Raw genomic sequence first — 23,418 nt, 5'->3', positions numbered from 1 at the left:
TTGGTGATTAATGTATTAACTCACTGGGGGGGAATCCTTTCATAATGACTATGTGTACCAAATCATCACATTGTGCACTTTAACTATCTTATAATTTTGTCAGTTACAGTGCAATAAAGTTGAAAAAAATAAAAATCACAAAACAGCAACTACAAATGCACACAAACCATGATCTAGACAGTTTAAAATATTAACTTATCCTCCACAGCAAGACAAAAATATAAATAACTCTAAAATCCTGATAAGACATTCACCTTTTTACATAATTAATTTATGACTTAACACTTCTGTGGGTATTTTTGGATGTATAAATTATATTGTCTATTTATTTCCTACCTCCTAAAATATAAATTAAAAATCAAACTCTTAAATAAACTTTTAATAATATTTGTCAAGGGATTGTTCCCAGAGTGTATTTTAAATATTTTAAAAAATAGAAGAAAAAACATACAACTCTCAAGTGTCACCATTAATAAAATTAAATGACGTACCTGCTTAATTTATTGACTGTGTCAAAAATGATTATGATGAACAGAATGAAGGGAAAAAAACATTATGCAAAGGGTACAACATGAGGAATTTTGAAGAGCTAAATCTGTTTAATATTCATATAACATAAAAAGTAAGGCTGAGTGATAAGAAATAAGAGTCTAAAGACAGCCAGGAAAAACATCATGAAACCATGTCTAATTATAATATTGTCAAATAAATCTATGACACATCACAGAGAATAAAATTTATATTTTTAACATTTTTAAATATTGATTTTGAAATATCTCACTACCCGCTAATAACCTCCATAAAAACATAGACTCAATCTTAAGCATTTTTGTATTTCTTGTGTCCAGCATGAGTCCCAGAATGTAGCTTGATAGTCATTGAATGAAAAAAATAAATTAATGAATGAATACATAAATTAGTGTGTATTATATGGTTGGTAGAATATTGAAATAGGATTCACGTGGCTGTTATCAATAACCATGAGAAATACTCAGAGAAAAGTAATCTAGATAAAACACAAATTGTCTTTCTTTGGGAATTTTACCCAACCCACTCCAACACTCACCCCTCACCCCCCACACACCCCAGCCACCAATCAAAAAATAATTAATTGCTTAAGCTCTACTCTGGAAATGAAATGGACCCCTGAAATTATTCTAGTTATGTAATTCTGACTTCCGTACTATTGTTCCAGTGGAAAAAAAAAAAACAATTCAAAATCAAATGCGAATTAAATTAGTTCAGGGTATATTACTTAAATCCTTCAAATCATTAAGCTGCTTAAACACAGTAATAGGGGACCCAATCACCTGAATTAGATCTGATTAGAACCTCAAACCTTCCACATGTGACAGGCAATTGGAGTGACTGATAGCTGTGACAGTTGTGAGACTGAGAAAAACAAAAGTAGGAATACAGTAGAATCTTCTCAAACATATGAGCCTACTCAGAGAGAGTATATTTTCTTATTGCCTATTGGTATTTTTCTGTTGAAATTTGAAGTTTTGTTTTGTTTTGTTTTTATAACCAGTCCAAGAAGTTCTCATTCACATTACCACTAAATTTTCCATGGACCCTGGAAAGGGGTCACTTGAGAATGTCACACAACCAGACAAAAAAATTACTCAAGCTGCATAGATGTTCCCTTGTATAAAGAGGCAAGTTGAAAGAAGCAAATATGTAAATATGTTACCTGTAAGACAAAAAAATTAATAATGAGAATATTCTTTCCCCATCAATACATCTCCTTGAAAAGCCATAGAGATGTACTTGCAAGAAATCCAGGTTTTCTAGCAGAACATTAACAACAACAAAAACCAATTTATTTTGCAACCTAAGGCTAGCTTCCGTATTTAAAAATGGCATTTAACTTTCTTATTGAATGCTTTCTTGGTTTTTAAAAAATTACATTGTAAAAATATGGGAACTTAGAAATATGATGCCTTTAATAGTTTTTTGCCTTTATGGAGATTTAAGAGAACCTAGACACCCAGCATAGTTTTTCAATCACTTTCAGAATTCCTGTTACAGAAGAGGCACCTCAGTGAGGTTTTCTTCTCCCAAAAGTATTCATAATGAATTTTTTGTGACCATCAGTTAAACCAGTCTCTTCATAAAGCAGTCTGCACCTGCAAGCATACTTAGAGGTAAGACAGCTTATTTTTCCAAAGACCCTATTAAATAAAAATGAAATCAAATGATGCCCCAACCATACATTGTATATCACACTCAGTCCACAACTGCACGGATTTTTGCATTTCTTTCATAAGGCAATTCTCATAGTGAACCAATTTTCTAGATACTTTGGTCTTGGCAGCATTCTTTAATTTAAACGTCACTCTGAGTACATTCTTACACTAAATCTTGACATCATGGATGCCATTAGAAACTAGGAACAAAATATTTCTGCATCCTGAGAGTCATAAACCTCAAAAGCATATTTCAGGTAAGTAATTCATTTTTACCTTTCTCTTAAGTACTGTATTTTTCCCATAATTAACCCTGAAAGACTCAGGGCTCAGTGGCATATTTAAACATTAGTTCAGAGGTGCTTTGGTGGCTCAGACATCAGATTAACAACGGTCCAAAGATAGATAAAGAAAGAAATAGAATCAAAACTCCTGGGAATCTGAGGGCTATAGGGCATCTATCAAAGTCCTTTTCTTTTTCTGTTTTCTTTCTTTCCTGGATCTCAGAGCTACAGGTACTTTTATATCACAAATAACTTACACTACTTTTATGTCTTGGTGTTTCAGGCAAGTTTCAGTCCGTTCATAGCATTTTTTTTCTTCACTGGATTTTATCTTTAAATTAAGATTCCTAAAATACCTCAAAATTTTAATGGAATTCCGGGCTCCCTGCTCGGCAGGGAGTCTGCTTCTCCCTCTGACCCTCACCCCTCTCATTCTCCCTCTCTGTAATTCTCTCTCAAAAATAAATAAAATTTAAAAAAAAAATTAATGGAAATCCTTTACCTCACCATTCTTCAAATGAGACAAAATAATGGATTCCTTGAATCTATTCATGGCTTCCTCCTTTTTTTAAGATTTTATTTATTTATTTGACAGAGAGAGAGACAGCGAGAGAGGGAATATAAACAGGGGGAGTGGGAGAGGGAGAAACAGGCTCCCCACTGAGCAGAGAGCCCGATGTGGTGCTTGATCCCAGGACACTGGGATCATGACCTGAGCTGAAGGCAGATGCTTAACACCTGAGCCACCCAGGCACCTCCATGGCTTCCTTTTTTTGACAAATGCTAAACATCAGTCACATCTATTCAGAAACACAGCTTAGAATACAAATTTAGAAAAACAGTTATCATTGGTTGGGGCAGTGAAAAGTTGCATCAGGTATTAATTACCTTATAATACTAAAACCATGCGGCGCTTCTTCTGCCAAATGTATTTATTAACTTAGTCATTAAGAAAAGTATTTGTAATTATTTATTTAGAATTGATTTTAAATTGCTTCTGAATCAGGAGTATTCCTCATAGTTACTTTTCCTAGATTTTTCCAGGACAAGGAAATCACATGACGATTTTTAAATTTAAAAAAAAGTAATAATCCTTTAGAATGTCTTTCCTGAACACAAAATTTTCTTTCATCACTTGAGCCTTGTATTCTTCTATTCACTCCTATTGCTTTTTCTTGAAAATGTGTGTGATAGCTCTTTATTATCCACAGATTAAAAATCAACCACATAACCATGGCATAGGGAGCTTTTCACATTTTGATACCTTCTCAACCACCAAATTCACATCCTGTTGTGTCTTTCAAACCATATTCAGAATTTTCCAATCAGAAAATGTCACATCTTTTGTGTCTGTGTGTACATGCCATTAACTGCAGGTGATCCTTTCTTTGCTCTCAACTAGTAAAATATGACAGTCGTGCCATCCTTCCCACCTATAGAATAGAGCTACCATAACAAAATACTACAGAGTGGTGGCTTAAACAATAGAAATTTATTTTCTCATAACTCTAGAGGTTAAAAATTGAAGATTAAGGTGTCATTATTTTGGTTTCTCTTGAAGACTCTCTTTGGCTTGCAGATGGTCACCTTCTCAACTCTCATATTTTCTGATATCTTTTTTGAGTGTCCAAATTTCCTCTCCTTATAAAGACACCAATTAGATTGGATTAAGGTCATACATACGACTTCATTTAAACATAATCGCCCTATGTCCAAATAGGTTATATTATGAGATACTAGAGATTAGGACTCCAACATGTGAATTTGGGGAGAGGGAACACAATTCAACCCACAACACAATCCTTCTGTAATTATACCTTTTTTTTTTTTTTCTTCAAGTTAGGAAATGAGCTTTTCCATAAAACTACCATGATCCAAAGAGATTCGTCACAAAACAAAATAAAAGAAAAAAGCATTCTTTCTGGTTTAATAATTGCAGGAATAGATAGAAATAATTAAAAATAGTAATTTTTACTCTTGTATCTTAACAGCTACAAATCCTATAGGTGTATTCATTCCTACCAACAACATATTACAGCAAACAAAGGCCATGTCAAGTTAACAATGTATAACAAAACACCACTGAATTCCCGCCACTGAAAATGTCAACCATGGAATAATGGAAGTGAACAGCAAAAATACTACATTTTAAAAAAAATGAGATACTTAGAAAATCTTTCACATTTCTTGCTTTTTTTTTCTCCAGCAATGAATCATACTTGGTAACCATCTTCAGAGTGTTTATATAAGAAAAAGCTTCAGAAAAAAGACAACTATATTTGAAAAATCTGTATTTTTCACTTTCTAAAAAAAAAGACATTATTCAAAATGTACATTTTTAGATTGAACATAGACTGGAAAACAGGGCTAATTAATCTCTTAGTATGAATCTTACATTGAAAATGTCAAATATAGACACTCTGATGGAAGTAGTTTCAAAGTCACTTAAATAAGACATTTTACATTTATAAATGCTTTTAAATAGATATCCTTGTTTGATCATTATAATAATTGTTAGGAATAACTGAACAATTAATTGCTCAAATCCATAGTCAAGCTTAAAGTAGAACAAAAATAATCTCTGTGTCAATCTGTATTCATAGAAATGTGTGGGGTCTTTTTATGTTTCAGATTATTGAAGCCATGAAATTCTCTAAATGAAAATTAACATAGAATTATCAATTTACAGCTAAAAACGAAAAAGTTCTAGAGCAAGGAGTGATGTAGGCGGAATCCTCCAGCCTACACCTTCCTCCTGAATACTTCAAGGATTATTTCAAGCCTATGCACAGAGAGGAATAAAATGCAAACAATCAATATGTCAGATACAGCTAAATTATGTATGCTTTAGAAGAAAAAAGATTTTGAGTTCTGTTTTCCAAAGAGCAGGAAAGGATTGAAGAAGAAAGAACTAACCATTCAAATAGTTCCCGGAATTATTTGCATTTTAATAGAACAATGATATGAAAAGATATACAGAATTGTTTTTTATCATTTAAATTTTATAATAATAGGTGCATCTTAGGTGAAACAATAAAGAAATAGGTCAAATTCTAGCATTCTTTTTTATTCTTTTAGATAATCCTTAAAGAGCGATTATCAGGTTGATATGTACATACATGTATCTTAAAATATTCTACTGATTATTTGTTAGATGCATTCTGATTCACCTATGATGCTGGTTTAGGGAACATTGTCATTCCTTATACTATAATGCAGTTGCTTATCTTCCGTTCTTTGTTGAACTACTGCTGAGCTATTGCCACAATAACCATTTTAACTGAGCCTGTAACATCTGTCATGATGCCATTAATTTTTACTCCAGCTTCCCTATCTATTTTCTTTATTTTTGTATTAAGTTCCCAAAAATTGCTTGGGTAGAGAAAACATTTCTTGAAATGAAGGCACCACAATTTTATATCTCTTTATATCATAATATTATTTTCTTAAGATTTTATTTATTTATTTGACAGAGAGAGAGAGCGCGCACAAGCTGGAGGAGTGGCAGGTAGGGGCAGAGGGAGGAGCAGGCTCCCCACAGAGCAGGGGCAGCCTGATGTAGCACTCGATCCCAGGAACCTGGGATCATGACCTGAGCTGAAGCCAGTCGCTGAATCAACTGAGCCACCCAGGCACCCCGTTTTTTGTTTTTTTTTTTTTCTTTACAGTTCTCTCAGCAGTTACCAGCATTGGCACTCTATTTTAAAAAAAATATAAATTTTTCCTGCTCTGGAATTGTTTTGTTGCCACATTTGCTAGGCATGGAAAATTCTCTAGGTTCCAATGCTCTGGCCTAATATCTTCTAGGATAATACTTAAAATAGCACTTCTGGAGGAGTAAATGCTTATCTTCTCCTTTATAAAAGCAACAAATGATTTACCCATCTTCCTGTGTCTACTATAATTATCTACAAATCCACTTGCATGCATAAATATGATGCTCTTGTATTAAAATGAACTTGATACCTATTGTTATGTTTCAAATATAACAACATATGATTGATATTTCAACAAGAATTAAGGTGCACTGAACAGCATTCCTAATGTAAACAATTATGATAGTGAAATAACATATTTCAAAAAAGTAGTCTCATAAATGTAAAGATAAGCTGGCAAGAAAGTAGAGAATGAATATTCCAAAAACTAGGTGAACCTAGAAACCAGGAAAGGTAAGATGAGTGCTGAAACTGTCTTCGCATTTGCCATATCATGTAAATTTGAGCTTTGTTAATCACATCAGGGCATAAAGAAAAAGCATGGCAAGAGAGGAGCCTTCAGAGATACTAATGTTTTATATCTAAGTATCAGTTATACAAGATTTCAATATTTTTCTTCTTTATGCCATACCTATTCCTTTAAAAGTTCTTTTTTTTTTTTTTTAAAGATTTTATTTATTTATTTTGAGAGAGAGAGAATGAGAGAGAGGAAGCACATGAGAGGGGGGAGGGTCAGAGGGAGAAGCAGACTCCCCGCTGAGCAGGGAGCCCGATGCGGGACTCGATCCCGGGACTCCGGGATCATGACCTGAGCCGAAGGCAGTCGCTTAACCGACTGAGCCACCCAGGCGCCCCTCCTTTAAAAGTTCTTTAGCTTATATGCTATATGTCACAATTCAGTGCAAAATAATTGAAACACAGTATCAATTCTAAGTGACCTAAGGTAGTCTTCTTGTCAGTATGCTGTACAACTTTAATAATACGCAAACCAAAATGCTATGTATCTTACATCTATAAAATTTTTATTACCATGCCAAAATAATTACATGTATGATTAAACTGAAAGTCCGTGTTAGTCCATGCTTCTTACATCTGATATGGAGCAACTGTATATATAATATAAATTCTTTACTTCTCTAATTATGCTTCTTTTGCCATTTTTCTGATTTCTTTTATTTATCCTATCTTATGTATTAATCTCAGCTCTCCTAAGTAGGCAAACAAATTCTTAATTTATGCCTTTGCCATCAAATCAATAGCATCATTGTCATCATTATCATCCTCATCATCATATATAATTTAGCTGCTATGATTTTCTTTCTTTCTTTTTTAAAGATTTTATTTATTTATTTGACAAAGAGAGACACAGCGAGAGAGGGAACACAAGCAGGGGGAGTGGGAGAGGGAGAAGCAGGCTCCCTGCAGAGCAGGGAGCCCGATGTGGGGCTCGATCCCGGGACCCGGGGATCATGACCTAAGCCGAAAGCAGAGGCTTAACGACTGAGCCACCCAGGTGCCCCATATGATTTTCTTTCTTAAATAATATTTTTGCTGTAATTTAAAAGAATAATAAAGAATTATTAGGTGTAAATATCACTTTAAAACTGGGCTGAATGTGGTTCTTGGGATCAAAATGGCTGAGTATGAGGATCCAAAGCTCACCTCCTTCCATGGATACACTGAGGCTGCAACTACATATAGAGCAACTCTCTCCAAGAATATGCTGAAGAATATCAGAACAACTCTTCCACAGCTAAATTAAACCACATCAAGAAAAATAAGAGGGATAGAGATGCAGTCTGGTCAGGACCCACACCCCTGGCATAGTAACTGACAAGCAGGAGGAATACCGTACCTGTAGAAGTTCTCCTGAGGAGCAAGGAGTTCAAACCACACATTGGGCACCCCCACCCTAGGGATCTGTACCAGAAAGTTGGGCACACATATGTCTGGCTTTGAAAATCAGTAGGGCTCTACTCTGGGAGCTTTAAAATGCATCAGGGCTTAACTTTGGGAGAGAAGGAGGATTATAGGAAACTGAGACTTTGTTCTTAAAGAGCCTGCACACAAATTCACTTGTTCTAAGACCAAGCACAGATGCAGCAGTTTGAAAAATGCCTGGGCCATACATAAAAGAGATTTATTGACTAATTTTAGGTTGTGTGCTGGAAGGATAGAGATCTGAAGAAACTTTCTCAGAGAATGTATGCAATGTTAGGCAGAATTTTTCTTGCCATGCTTCTGGTTGTAGGAGAGTTAGGCCCACCCACCAGTTAACTGACAGAAGCTGAAGCTGGGCCTCTCAACCAGCCTCCCTTGGGGCCAGCACACCCATAGCAGTCCAGCCACAACAGGAGGGTGCATGATCTCACATAGAGGATACTTCAGAGTGCCTGATTCTTTTCTTTTCTTTTTTTTTAATATTTATTTATTTGAGAGAAAGACACAGAGAGAGAGAGAGCGCACATGCGTAGGGAGAGAGACAAAAAGAAAGAATCTCAAGCAGACTCCCTGCTGAGCACAGAACCCGACATGAGGCTCAATCTCACGACCCTGATATCATGACCTGAGCCAAAATCGAGTTGGACACTCAACCAACTGAGCCACCTGGGTGTCCCCAGAGTGCCTGATTCTGTTGATCAAGGGGGATTTGTGCTATAGAGCCCCAGAGGAAGACTTCTACATAAGACAACTCCTTCAAGACTAGTTGTAGATGATCTACCTAATACATAGAAACAAACACAGAGAATCAGACAAAATAAGGAGAGGGAGGAACATGTTCCAAATGAAAGAACAAGATAAAAATTCAAAAAAAAAAAAAAAAAAAAAAACCCTAAACAAAATGGAGATAAGCAATCTACCTAATACAGATTTAAAAATTACGGTCATAAAGATGCTTACTGAACTTAGAAGAAGAATGTCTGAACACAGGGAGAATTTCAACAATGGGATAGGAAATATAAAAAAAGAACCAACCAGAGCTGAAGTATTCAATAATTGAAATGAAAATACACTAGAGGGAATCAACATCAGATTAAATGATACAAAAGAATGGATCAGTGATCTGGAAGACAGGGTAGCAGAGATCATTCAGACTGAACAAAACAACTACAACAGTAACAAATCAGGGTAGTTTAAGGGACTTCTGGGACAACATCAGAATACTAACATTAACATCATATAGGTCCAAGAAGAAGAGAGAACAGGACAGAAAAATTATTTGAAGAAATAATAGCTGAAAACTTCAATAACCTAGGAATTTAGGTCCAGGCACACAGAAAGCCTAACCCAGATAAACCCAAAAAGATCCACACAAAGGCACACAATAATTAAAATGTCATAGATTAAAGATAAAGGAGAGTCTTAAAAGCAGCAAGAGAAAAGCAAATAGTTACATATAAGAGAAAGCCCATAAGGCTATCTGCTGCTTTTTCAGCAGAAACTTATCAGACCAGAAGAGAATGACATGATATAGTTAAAATAGTGAAAGTAGAAAATCTAAACCAAGAATTTTCTACACAAAAAAATTTATTATTCAAAATTGAAGGAGAGATAAAGAGTTTCCCAGACAAAGGTTACAGGTATTCATCACCACTAAACTAGCCTTAAAAGAAACGTTAAAATGACTTCTTTAAGTGTATAAGAGGTCATAACTAGAAGAAAATTGTGAAAGAAAAAGATCACACTGTAAAAGCAAACATACATTGAAGATAGTGAATTACTTATAAAATAGTATGGAGTTTAAAACACAAAAGTATAATCAACAATATCTAAATTAGTAAAAAAAATACAGAAAATAAAAATATATAAAATATGGCATCAATTGCATAAAATGTGTAGAGTGGAGGGAATAAAAATGTAATGCTTCCAACATGTGTTTGAACTTAAGCTTCCATCAACTTAATATAAACAGCTATAAACATAGGATGTTATATATGAGCTTCATGGTAACCACAAACCAAAAACCAATAAAAGATATACAAAAAAATAAAGAGAAAGAAATCCTAATATAACACTAAAGAAAACCATCAAATCACAAGAGAAGAAAGAGAAGAACTACAAAAACCACCAGAAAAAAATTAACTAAAAGGCAATAAGTGCATATATATCAATACCTGTAAATAATTACTTTAAATGTAAATGAACTAAATTTTCTAATCAGAAGACATTGGTTGAAAATGGATAAAAAAATAAGACCCAATTATATGCTGCTTATAGGAGACTCATTTCTGACCTAAAGATGCATACTTTTGAAAGTGAAGGGATGGAAATATATATTCCATGCAATTGGAAATGAATGAAAAGCTGAGATAGCATATTAATATCAGACAAAATAGATTAAAATCAAGACTGTTACAAGAGATAAAGATGGGCATTAAATAATGATAAAGGGATAAATCCAACAGGAGGATATAACCATTGTAAATATCTATATGCCTAACACAGGAGCACCTAAATATATAAATCAAATATTAACAGAGATAAAGAAGAAATTGACAGTAATAAAATAATAGTAGGGGACTTCAACACCTGACTTATATCAGTGAATAAATCTTTCTGAGAGAAAATCATTAAGGAAACAGTGGCCTAAAATGAGACATTAGACTAAATGGACTTAACAATAAATTTAAGAAAATTGAAATCATATCAAGCATCTTTTTCTAACCACAGCAATATGAAACTAGAAATCAATTACAGGAAAAAAAAAATACTGAAAAAAAACATGAACATGTGGAGGCTAAACAACATGCTATTAAGCAACCAGTGGGTCAACAAAGACATCACAGAGGAAATAAAAAATACCTTGAGAAAAAAGAAAATGGAAACACAATGTTCCAAAGTCTATGGGACACAGCAAAGCAGTTTTAAGAGGAAAGTTGATAGTAATATACACCTACTTTAAGAAAAAAGAAAAATCTGAAACAGTTTAATTTTACATGTAAAGGAACTAGAAAAAGATAAATAAAACCCAAAGTTAACAGAAGAAATAATAAAAATCCAAGTAGAAATAAATGAAATAGGCACTAAAAAAAGGAAAAAAAAATGATGAAACTAAGCAATTTCTTTGAAAAGATTTAAAAAAGATAGAACTTCAGCTAGACTCAACATGAAAAAAAGAAGCTCAAATAAGTAAAATCAGATATTAAAGGGATGTTGACAACTAACATCACAGAAACAAAAAAGATCATGAGACCACTAGGTATAATCATACACCAACAAATTAAACAACCTGGAAAAATCTTCCAAGAATCTTCCAAGACTGAATCAGGAAGAAACAGAAAATCTTAATGGACAATTATTAGTGATAAAATTGAATCAGTAATCAGAAATCTAACAAAGAAAAGTCCTGGACCAGATGGCTTCACAGGTGAATTATACCAAGCAGTTAAAGAAGAATTAATACCTATCCTTCTAAAACTCACCAAAAATGGAAGAGGAAGTAATGCTTCCAAATTCACTCTATGAGGCCAACATTATCCTAACAAAACCAGGCAAAGACATTACAAAAAAAGAAAATTACATCCAATATTACTGATGAACACAGATGCAAAATTCTTCAATGAAATATTAAACAAATTCATCAATACATTAAAAGGATCATACAACACGGTCTAGTAGGACTTAGTCCAGAATGTATGTCAATCAACATGATATACTACATTAACAAAGTAAAGGCTAAAAATCTTATGATCATCTCAATACACACACAAAACACATGTAACAAAATTCACTATCAATTTATTAGAAACTCTCAACAAAGTAGATGTAGAGGGAACATACCTCAACATAATAAAGGCCATATATGACAAACCCACAGCTGGCATCATATTCAATGGTGAAAAACTGACAGTATTTCCTCTAAGATCAAGAACAAGACAAAATGTCCACTCCCACCACTTTTATTCAAACACAGTACTGGCAATTCTAACCACAGCAATCAGATAAGAATAAGAAATAAAAGACCCAAATTGGTAAGAAGTAAAACTGTCACTGTTTCCACATACTTTATATACAAAATCCTAAAGATTCTACCAAAAACACAATTAGAACTAATAAATTCAGTAAATGTGCAGGATACAAAATTAACATAGAAAATCTGTTGCATTTCTATACAATAATAATGGGCCATAAAAAAGAGAAATTAAGAAAACAATCCTACTTACAATTGCATCAGTAAGAATAAAATACATAGGAACTCACTTGACTAAGTGAGTTATATGACCAAGGAGGTATATGACTTGTACTCTGAATACCATAAGATACTGACGGCAGAATTTAGAGGTAACAAAATAAATGGAAAGATACACCATGCTCATGGATTAGAAGAATAAATGTTTAAATGTCCACACTACCCCCCCAAAAATCTACAAATTCAATGTAATATTTATGAAAACACCACTAGCATTTTTCACAGAAATAAAACAAATAATCCTAAAATTTGTATGGAATCACAAAAAAACTCAAGTAGCCTAAGCAATCTTGAGAAAGAAGAACAAATCTAGATATATCCTGCTCTCAGATTTCAAACTATACTACAAAGCTATAGCAATCAAAACAATATGATATTGGCACAGAAACAGACACATAGATCAATGGAACAAAATAGCACAGAAATAAATCCATGCTTAAATGGTCAATTAATCTACATAAAAGGAGACAAGAATATACAATGGGGAGAAACAGTCTCTTTAACAAATGGTGCTGGGAAATTGGACAGCTACATGCAAAGGAATAAAAGTAGACCACTTTCTTATACCATATATAAAAATAAACTTAGAATGGATTAAAGACACCTGGAACTATAAAACTTCTAGAAGAAAACATAGGCAGTAAATTTTTGGATGTTGGTCTTAACAATATATGTACGTGGGGTCTGTGTTCCCAGGCAAGAGCAACAAAAGCAAAAATAAACAATTAGGACCATACCAAACTAAAAATCTTTTGCACTGTGAAGAAAACCATCAATAAAACAAAAAAGTCAACCTACTAAATAGGAAAAGATATTTGCAAATGATATATCTGATAAAGGGTTAATATGCAAATATACAAAGAACTCATACAACTCAATACCAAAAATCAAACAAACCATCTGATCACAAAATGGGTAAAGGTCCCGAATAGACATTTTTCCAAAGAAGACGCACAGAAGGCCAAGAGACACATGAAAAGATGCTCAATATCACTAATCATCAGAAAAATGCAAATCAAAACCATAATGAGATATCACCTCACATCTGTCAGAATGATTAGTATCAAAAAGGCAAGAAATAACAAGTGTAGATGAGGATGTGGAGAAAAAGGAATGCTCATGCTCTGCTACTGGGAATGTCAACTGGTGCAGCCACTATGGAAAATAGTATGGAGGTTCCTTAAAAACTTAAAACAGAGCTACCATATGATCCAGCAATTCCACTTCTGTGTATTTATCTAAAGAAAATGAAAACACTAATTTGAAAAGATACGCACCCCTATGTTCATGGCAGCATTATTTATAACAGAACAATATGGAAACAACCTAAATGTCCACTGACAGATGAATGGATAAAGAACTGGTACACACACACACACACACACACACACACACACACACACACACTGGAATATTACTCAGCCATCATAAAGAATGAAATCTTCCCATTTGTGACAACATGTTTGGACCTAAAGGGTAATGTGTTAAGTGAAGTAAGTCAGAGATAGACAAATACCATATGTTTTCACTTATATGTTGAATCTAAAAAAAAAAAAAAAAAAACATAAAAAAAAATGGAAACAGACTAATAAATAAAGAGAACTGGTAGTTGCCAGAGGAGAGTATAACATAGGGACTAGAGTCAATAATCTTGTAATAACTTTGTATGGTGAAAGATAGTAACTAGACTTATGGTGATCTTAATGTATATAAGTGTTAAATCACTATATTATATATCTGAAATTAATGTGACATTGTTTATCTACTTCAATAAAAAATAAAGCTAAAAAAAAACTGGACTGAAAGTACATAAGTCAAGATGTCTAATTGCGCAACTTAATTGTGAATGCATAAAGGCCAAAGAAGTCCCTGTAAGTGTCTCTGGAAACAGACATTAAGTTTGTAGCAGTTGTCTTGAGAGTATTTCCCTCATGAAAAATTGTCATTGTTATGGGTACACCATACTTGAACTTACCGAAACACACCCACTACTGAAGTTTGGATTTCAGAATCCTGAAGACATAGTTGCTTCTCCTTGGCAATTCTCACTCTGTAGATAAATGACTCCAGTTTATTCACTGCAAACCCATCTATATATGCTCTTCTGAGAGAACATTTTAAATCTGAGTCCAATTTATCCTCTCTCTTCTGCCCCAATGCCAAGGTTTTTGTTTTACTAACAGTAACCCTCTTCTGTCCAACTATACCTAACAGAATCTTGTTCTTTATATTTTATAGGAAAGCAAGTTTAGCTAGGCTTTTGACTCATTTATAACTCAATAACTAAATTTTCTGGTGCATGTAGCAAATTTACTTTGTCCATAACATTTTATTAGATTTTCTAATTAGAATAAATTTTATTTTGGGGTGAGTGCTTAATTTTTGTACTCACTGTAATATTTGGGGAAAGTAGATATTGATAGAAGCAAAAAATTAGTAAGTATGTGGGAGACTGTTGAATAAAGCAGTAGCTTCACTCTTACTGGAGTAGCCTGAATCCTAAACTGTTGCCCCAGGTTATTTATTTTAAAAATATAATGAAGCTAAAAACTAAAAAATATTTGCAACTGCTGTAGTTTCACCTCTCAAAATGTATCGATATATTTAGTGGCCAAAAGATTGGATAGAATACCGGATTTCTCAGGAGAGCCCGCTTCCGTGTAGATGGCTAGATCCTGTGTAGAGATATTTTGATTCGTCCTGTCTAGGTCAGTAGCGTCCATTCTAAGTTCACAGCAGAAACATCTACAAGAGAGGGTCTCAGAGAGTAACGCTACAGAGCGGGGAGACCGAGGAAGCTGCGCCTGGCTCCCGCTCTCACAGCGCACGCAGTACGCCGAGCTCCGGAGAGACGTGCGGGGCAGGCGGGCGCCCGACGCGCACGGGGCGGCTCGGCCTCGCCGAGGGAAATAATTAAACACGGGCAACGGAGACGCCAGGAAGCCGAGAGGCAAAACGTCCCCATACGCACTGTTGGTGCAGGCTTGCTGAGAGGAGCACAAGCAGCACCCAGAAGCCTCGGGGAACTTCTCTGAGTGCTCGGAGCGCTGGAAGACTGTGTCTGCTGAGGAGAAGGGAAAGCCTGAAGACACGGCGAAGGCGCACAAGGCCCGTTTGGAGGAGAAATGCCAACGTGTACTCCCCCTGCTGGGGAAACACAAAGAGGTTCAAGGATCCCGATACACCCAAGAGGCCTCCTTCGGCCTTCTTCTTGTTTCCGTCTGAGCATCGCCCGCAAATCCACGGGGAGCATCAGTGAGGCTGCGAAGACACCGGTAGCGACGCGGGGGTCTCCGCACGTGCTGAGGACCAGCGGCCGCACGGAAGGAAGCTGCCAGGCTGCAGGGACAAGGACGCTGCTGCCTTCCGAGCTAAAGGACGGCCCGATGCGGCTTCGAAGGCAGTCGTCGAGGCTGAAGACCGGGGAGAGGAGGGAGACAGGGATGATGAAGAAGGAAGATAAAGACGACGACGATGAGGAAGGAAGATGAGGATGATGAGTAGGTTGGTTCCAGCGCAGACTTTGTTCTCTCGTCTATAAAGCACTTCACCCCCCTGTACACAACTCTCCCCTTTTAAAGAAAAGAAACGTACGCTGTGTAAGGTTTGTTTTTAAACCGTACGGTGTCTTCTTTTGTGCAGTTAACACACTACGGAATGTGTCTTTAGAGAGCCTTGTCCTGGGGGTGTTTGAGTAGCCACTAACCTTGCCTGGGACAGTGTGGGGTGGCACATTGGCATGGACATTCAAAGCAAGTTCTTGTTGGGGCACAGGACAAATTAGTTGTATGTGGGGATGGCAGTTTTTCCATCTTCACTTGTCTCTGATGCAGCTTACACAAAATATTGTGGTCCGGTTACCTGAGTATCACTCTGTAATTGAAAAAGTCGCAACTGTCTTGTTGACATTCTGAAGGTTTTCAATACAATTTATTAGGAAAAAAAAATGGGGGGAGGATCTTAAAGTATGGCTCCTAGACCAGCAGTTTCAGCATCACATGAAAAATGCAAGTTCTAGTGGCTCCTGGGTGGTTCGGTCAGTTGAACCTTGGACTCTTGATCCTCACCTCAGGGTCATGAGTTCAAGCCCTGCATTGGGCTCCATGCTAGGTGTGGAGCCTACCTACTTAAAAAAATAAATACAAATTAAAAAATGCAAGTTCTTGGGCCTCACCTCACACCTATCCAGAAACTCATGGGATAGGGTACAGCAATTTGTTTTAAAAACTCTCTAGATGACTGAGATAAATGTAAAAATGTAAGAATCACTGAGATAAACTATTCTTATTATGTTCTATCATTCCTTACTCCAGGCTGAAGCTTTTAGGAACAAGATCTTTCATGGAAAACACAATAAACATCTATAGCCACATGGTATAGTTATTAGAATAAGTTTTGGACCTGATCTGGCATATTTTAGAATTCTCCAAATGATTAAATCTCCCTTACCACATTTTTTACCTCTGGAATATGGGGATATTAGTATCTATCTCCTAGAGTTGTCACAAGGTTCAAAGAACTAATGTTTTTAAGCTTTTAGTAGAGTGACCTACAAAAAAAAAAAAAATCAATAAAATGATAGCTATTGATGATATTATTATAGATTTGGGTATTATGTATTCTTTATTGTTAGTGTAAAAATTATTTTCACAATTATTATTATTGAATCTATTTTGGGTTTGGCATTCAGCTGACATTAGATATTCCTAGCTTATCAAATAATATTTACTACTGCATTCTCTTTGTGTTGAGAGGATGTTACTAATTTTTTATAGTTTTTTTCTTCCATTTTGTAAGTTGTTAGATAGGTGAAATCACGCTTTTCAAAGTTTTAAGGCAACAATCCTAAAAAGTATAATTTATTTGGTCACCACGATGTGTGTAGATAGATATAACTGAAATAAAAAATTATAAAATACTACATACAATTTATTTTGATGTTTTATATACCATATATTCTCTATATTTTTGTTATATTTAAGTAAAATATTCTACTGCGACCCCATGATATAAATAGTATGAAATACCCTGATTAAGCCAAATGTAATTTAGTAAAAATATTCAACAACTGCCAATTATAAAAATATTGTCAAATATGACAGAGTTGGTATTTTCTTGTTTTCCCACAGCTTTTCTTAACAGTTACTACACTGCATTATGTTTATGTTTTTAGTCCTCCCACTCACACTAAAAAACTGAGTCATTCTAGCATACAAGCTATTCACCCTGTCTAGTGTAAAATGCATGTTGAATGTAAGCATGGTCAGATAGCAAAACCACTGTGTCTGTTGTTTTATATTATGGCTCAGCTCAGAGAGAAACACTGTTTCTAGTTTAAATGGTTACCAATTAGCACAGTATATAATGTATAAAAATGGGTGGTAATTTTTTAAATTGTTTTATATATTAGAATTTGTTTTCTCCAATAAGGCATATGATTAAAATGTTTACTAAAAGAGCAAATTTTCAACATAGTGAGGGGAGAGGATTTCAAACATTGATGCACCATATATTTTTTTCTTGTGATTTATATATCAAGATTATTATTAAAGCATCACTGTTTTGACTGCAAAGTAATATGGATTTTATCACACAAATCCTTCATTCAGATTCAAGTTATTATAATTAACATGAAATTATTGATTACAAGCTTTCTTTTATAGTCAGATACATTTGCATTTTCCTTAATGTCTTCAAGAATGTATCAAAGGATTTTCCAAGCATTGACACATTAAATATGTGTCAATTTCCATAACTATGTCTTGAATTGTAGTCAGTTTTTCTGTGTTAAACATATACAAGCACAAATTCACCTGGTTGTTGATACCTCATTGTTACATTTCCACTTACTATCCTAAGTCAAATAAACACATATACTCCAGGGTATTCAGAAACTGTTTTCTGTAGAGCAATCACTTAAACTTTTTTGCAAAAACCATAATCCTCATATTTATTTCTTTCACAATTACTGATGAGATGAAAAAAAAAATGACCTTTTCTGGCTGACTGCCCAGTGAATTCTGCACTCAGACACTGAAGGCCGCTTTGATTGTGTTTTTATGTTTTCACCAACCTATTACTGTATTGACTTGATGGCAGCCAAAACATACATTTGTGATCTCATTTTTCTCCAGCAGTTTTTTCCACTCAATCAGGCATGTACACAAATATCCACAGGACAGAAGAATGCTTTTAACTGAAGCAAATCTCTTAGGAATAGTGTCATGCAAGAACCTCTTTGAAAGACTATAGTTTGCTGTTTATGCCAAGTATTTTCCCCCTTAGTGAATACCATTGAAATTAATGCCAGAAAGAAAAGATGCTTTATAAACAATGATTCTGCTCTGCCAAATGTCCTCAGAATGCTAAAGATTGAGTAGTAATTATATCTTTTTTAAAAAGACCACAAGATTTTTACCATCCATTTGCTGTGACCAAATATTAATGTGCTGCAGCTGTCTGTCTGAATTAGCATTAAGGAATATTTCTTGCTGATGTCATGGAAGTGCAAAAATGGGTCTTTTTTAGAGAGACACAAAATTCAAATCAGAGTTGTCTTTCCCTGGCTCCCCTTTGTAGTTCATTGCTCACTACCATAATACTACTTTATTTCTGATGCCAAAAGAATTAAATTATAGCATAAATCTACATGTTATTATTGCTAAAAATGACTTTAGAAATCCTTTTTTGATTGTGTCCTTTCAGTTTACAGAAACCATTTAAGAAAGTTTAAACTCTCACTTTATAGTAAGGCTCAATATTGGACATCGAATAGTATATTTCAGGGATCATGCACTATATTCCTGCTTGGCACCAAAAGACTTACAGCTATTTCCCAAAATCAATTAGTCTTCAAAAGACTAAAATTTTCTACTGTAATGGAAATTCAAAAAACATGCTTAATATTTAAAATAACATTTAATCACACAATGTGACTATAAGATAAAAACCTAGACAAATTTTTAAATATTGATTAGCTGAAGCTTCTATATCATTCACCACTCTAATAATTTTCCACCATCAAACAAAACTTGCAATGACAAAAAATACCTGAGCTGATAAATAAAAAACAAATCTTTCTCTGAAGTTTGCAGAAACAGAACATATTCTGATATGGAATGCCTTATGATTCTGTGTAAAGGCTACCATGATTTACCAAATTGTTTTGCCATCATTAAATCTCCTCAAACTTCTAGTCAAACTATGTTCACCAAAAATCAAAATTTTCATTTCTCAAAAATCAATTTCTATATGTCCAATAATTTCTTTTTTTAATATTTATTTATTTGAGAGAGAGAGAGAGAGAGAGAGCATGTGCATGCGAGTGTGTGTGCGGGGTGGGGGCAGAGGATGAGGAAGAGAGAATCCCAAGCAGACTCTGCACTGAGCTTGGGAGCCCAATGCAGGGCTGGATCTCTGACCAGAGCCAAAAATCAAGAGTCTGATGGCTTAACCGACTGTGCCACCCAGGTACCTCTATATGTCCAATAATTTCTAACAGCAATTCCCTAACAACTTTTTCTAAAGTAAAAATCAAACTAATTAAGCATTCCATAGGTAGAACAGTTAGCAGGACAATGACTAGTAATTTTCTTTTTTTATTGAAGCACAGGGAATATACAGTGTTACATTAGTTTCAGGTGTACAGCATAGTGATTTGTCAAATCTATATGTTATTCTATGCTCACAACTGTAGTTACCATCAGTCACCATACAACAGTATTACAGTACCATTGACTATATTCCCTATGCTTCATCTTTTATCCGCATGATTGACTAGTAATTCTTATAAGGAATTCAGATAGAATACTTAGTATGTTGTCTAAGTTGATTTCAACCAGTTACTTATAATTTAAAATGAAATGTGGGGAGCCTGCTTCTCCCTCTGCCTGCTGCCCCCCCTGCTTGTGCTCTCTCTCTCTCTGACAAATAAATAAAAATTTAAAAAAATAAAATAAAATGTGGTAAACCTATTAATAGTAAAACAAATAGATTTACTATTAATACAAAAAATATTTTGGAGGGAAAATAATATTTAAAAAGGTATATAATAGGGGCACCTGGGTGGCTCAGTTGTTAGGTGTCTGCCTTCAGTTCGGGTCATGATCCCAGGGTCCTGGGATCGAGCCCCGCATTGGGCTCTCTGCTCCGCAGGAGGCCTGCTTCTCCCTCTCCCACTCCCCGGCTCATGTTCCCTCTCTCACTGTTTCTCTCTCTGTCAAATAAATAAAAATCTTAAAAAAAAAAATGTATATAATATAATCTCACATCCTATATACATATGGTCATGCTATTAAAAATACATACTGATACTACTTCATTTTTATTACTGATTCCTTAAAAATTTAAATTTATTAAAAGCACTAAAATCTGAAATTTATTTATTAAAGATTTATTCTTCATTATTGCAAAAGGAGATTTCAATTCTAATTTGTACAATTGTTTGAGCTGTATCTTTCTGAAAGTGTTCCCTTTATTTCTAAATACATTTTACCAATGTTAATTTTAATTGCCTCTCCTTATGTGTTCCTGAATAACAGCCTTTCTTTAAATAACCATCATTAAATTTCTAAAATGTGAAATTTAATCATTTCCAGAATTTTTTCTGTCAATAAAATTATGCATGCCCTCTCTCCTTTGTACTGTGACTATGCCACTTTATATAAGTAAATATGAATTATCTTGCTTGAATTAAATGTTATTAATTAATTGAATGTTTCTGTTAAGTATTTGTTAGACTGTACAAAAACCATGGGAGTCATAAAGTTGAAAAAGACACATTCTTATTTTTTCTGTGGGGACAAAATAAACTTCCAGGATGTTATGCATAGGAGAATGTGATCCCCAATATGCTGAGTTTTATTGGAGATCAGGAAAGAGGAAGATACTCCTGTAAGAGAGGCATGTCCATGAGATAGTTTTAGAGGTTGACTTTTAAGCATCATTGGAATTAATTATTGGAAATTAAAAATGAAGAAAGAGATAAGGCATCATCACAGTTTGAGGGATTAACATAAAACTATGGAAGCAGAAAACTGCAGAACACTTGCAACATCAGTCAGTCACCTGGTTAGTAGTCCAGGTGATTAGTAGTCCAGGAGGTTAGACATGGAGTTTTTATACATTTCTCTATACCTGTCCACTTTTCCATATTAAAACCTTATTCCTTAATATTCAACTTCATATGCTGTTTCCACACACACACTACTTTGCTTATCTTGCATACATATTCTAACTTATCCATGCTTTTTACTTAAAGTATGATCTTTAAAATGAGATACAATGTATCATATGTGCTTAGATCAGTTTTAACTATAGTAAGGTGGTTCCCTCTCTTGATCCAGAGCCATTAATAATTGGTATTAACACATACTTTAACCATTTTGCTAGTTTATCTTCAATACAAATTCCAAGATTTTTTTTCTTGCCCCTCCCCAAACCTGCTGTTAAACCAGGTCTTACCACCTGTGGATTATATTTATACCTAATTTGAATTTCTTGTTACTCAATTTGATTTTGTATAATTTGGTTCTCTCTAGTAGCACACTTGTCAAGTTTTTCTGATTTTTTTAAGATAGCTTTGTGCATATTACTAAAAAAAGTATTTGGCTAAGTTATTTAAATACTATTTACAAGCAATAGTCAAAGATCTCAATAGATAACACAAGAGTTACATTTAATTTATATTGATTGAAGGATTAATTTTGCAATAATGTCAAATTCACAGAGTTGTAGGTACTCCTTTAGACTTTGACATAGATTTATTAATCAAAATGTGCTTTTTTCTATGAAATTATTCTGAGCTATAATCTTGTGATTGTGTTTAAATATCATCTCTCTCAATTGTGAATTATAAATCACTGCTCCGTTTGTCCCATGATAGGTTAAATTACTTAAATGTTTAACAAAACTGAATAATAAAGTATGAAATTATTTTCTATATGTGTTATTTTCTATAGAGGTATACTAGTATTATTATTTTCTATGTATATTACTTTCTACAGAGGTACACTAGTACCATATGGAAATTCAGCTTTCAAGGAATACTTTTCACATGTTTCTGTTTGAAATTATTTTTTTAAAGATTTTATTTATTTATTTGACAGAGAGAGAGACAGCGAGAGAGGGAACACAAGCAGGGGGAGTGGGAGAGGGAGAAGCAGGCTTCCTGCGGAGCAGGGAGCCCGATGCGGGGCTCGATCTGAGGACCCTGGGATCATGACCTGAGCTGAAGGCAGACGCTTAATGACTGAGCCACCCAGGCGCCCCTGAAATTATTTTTATTCAATACTTTTTCTCCTATTTGGTGTAAAAGAATAAAATTAGAACTGAATATTACTACCATCCTTGTAAATTATGTTATAATCATACTGCAAATATTAGGACTTTCTCTTTCAAGTTATTCTTATTATACTGGTATCATAAAAGTATTCACTTCATAAACCATTTCTTTGTCAAGATGTAGTCCCTATTAGTAAACTTATTTTTAACACAGACTTTTTTTTCTGAATTTAGAAAACTATATCTAACTTCCTATTAGGAAACCTCTTAGCACCTTCTAGGCAGTACAGTAAAAAATTAGCAAATCCCTGTCTTCCTGTCTCTCTCTAAAGACAAAATTCTGAATTCAGATATAATAAGACTTTTTTTTTTTTTTTTTTTTTTTTTTACATCCTACAAATTGTTTAGCAATAATCTTTAGAGCTCTGACAGACAGGCAAATGTTTCTAACTTCTTCCCACTGCTGGAAGAATAGACACATTCTTATACTCTAAGTTAACTTCAGAAGTCATTTTTAAAAATAGTAACAGAAATCTCATTTCCAGTTAATGGATTTGAGAAATTAAGTGAAAATAAATACATTGAGCTATTCTGTGTTTTTAATAACAGGAACTTATTGTGTAATTTATTAGTACATAATCTGCTTATATTATTTGCGCTTATTTTTAAGAGTCAATCAACCTTTGCTTCAAGAACCTGGTGCTAACAAGTTTACAAACCCAGAGTTTCCCTGTTATGCCAGAGAAGGGACTAGTAGT

At 34.3% G+C, this 23,418-nt stretch overlaps 1 pseudogene; it reads left to right on the top strand.

The window, feature by feature from the left end:
• The first annotated feature begins 12,407 nt into the window (after window positions 1-12,407).
• LOC118017306 lies at window positions 12,408-15,883 on the top strand (annotated as a pseudogene).
• The last annotated feature ends 7,535 nt before the right edge of the window (window positions 15,884-23,418 follow it).

The sequence above is a fragment of the Mirounga leonina genome, unplaced genomic scaffold, assembly GCF_011800145.1.
Source record: "Mirounga leonina isolate KUSES-001 unplaced genomic scaffold, KU_Mleo_1.0 Mir_169, whole genome shotgun sequence".
Classification (NCBI taxonomy): Eukaryota; Metazoa; Chordata; class Mammalia; order Carnivora; family Phocidae; genus Mirounga; species Mirounga leonina.
This window is presented reverse-complemented; position numbering and strand designations above follow the sequence as displayed.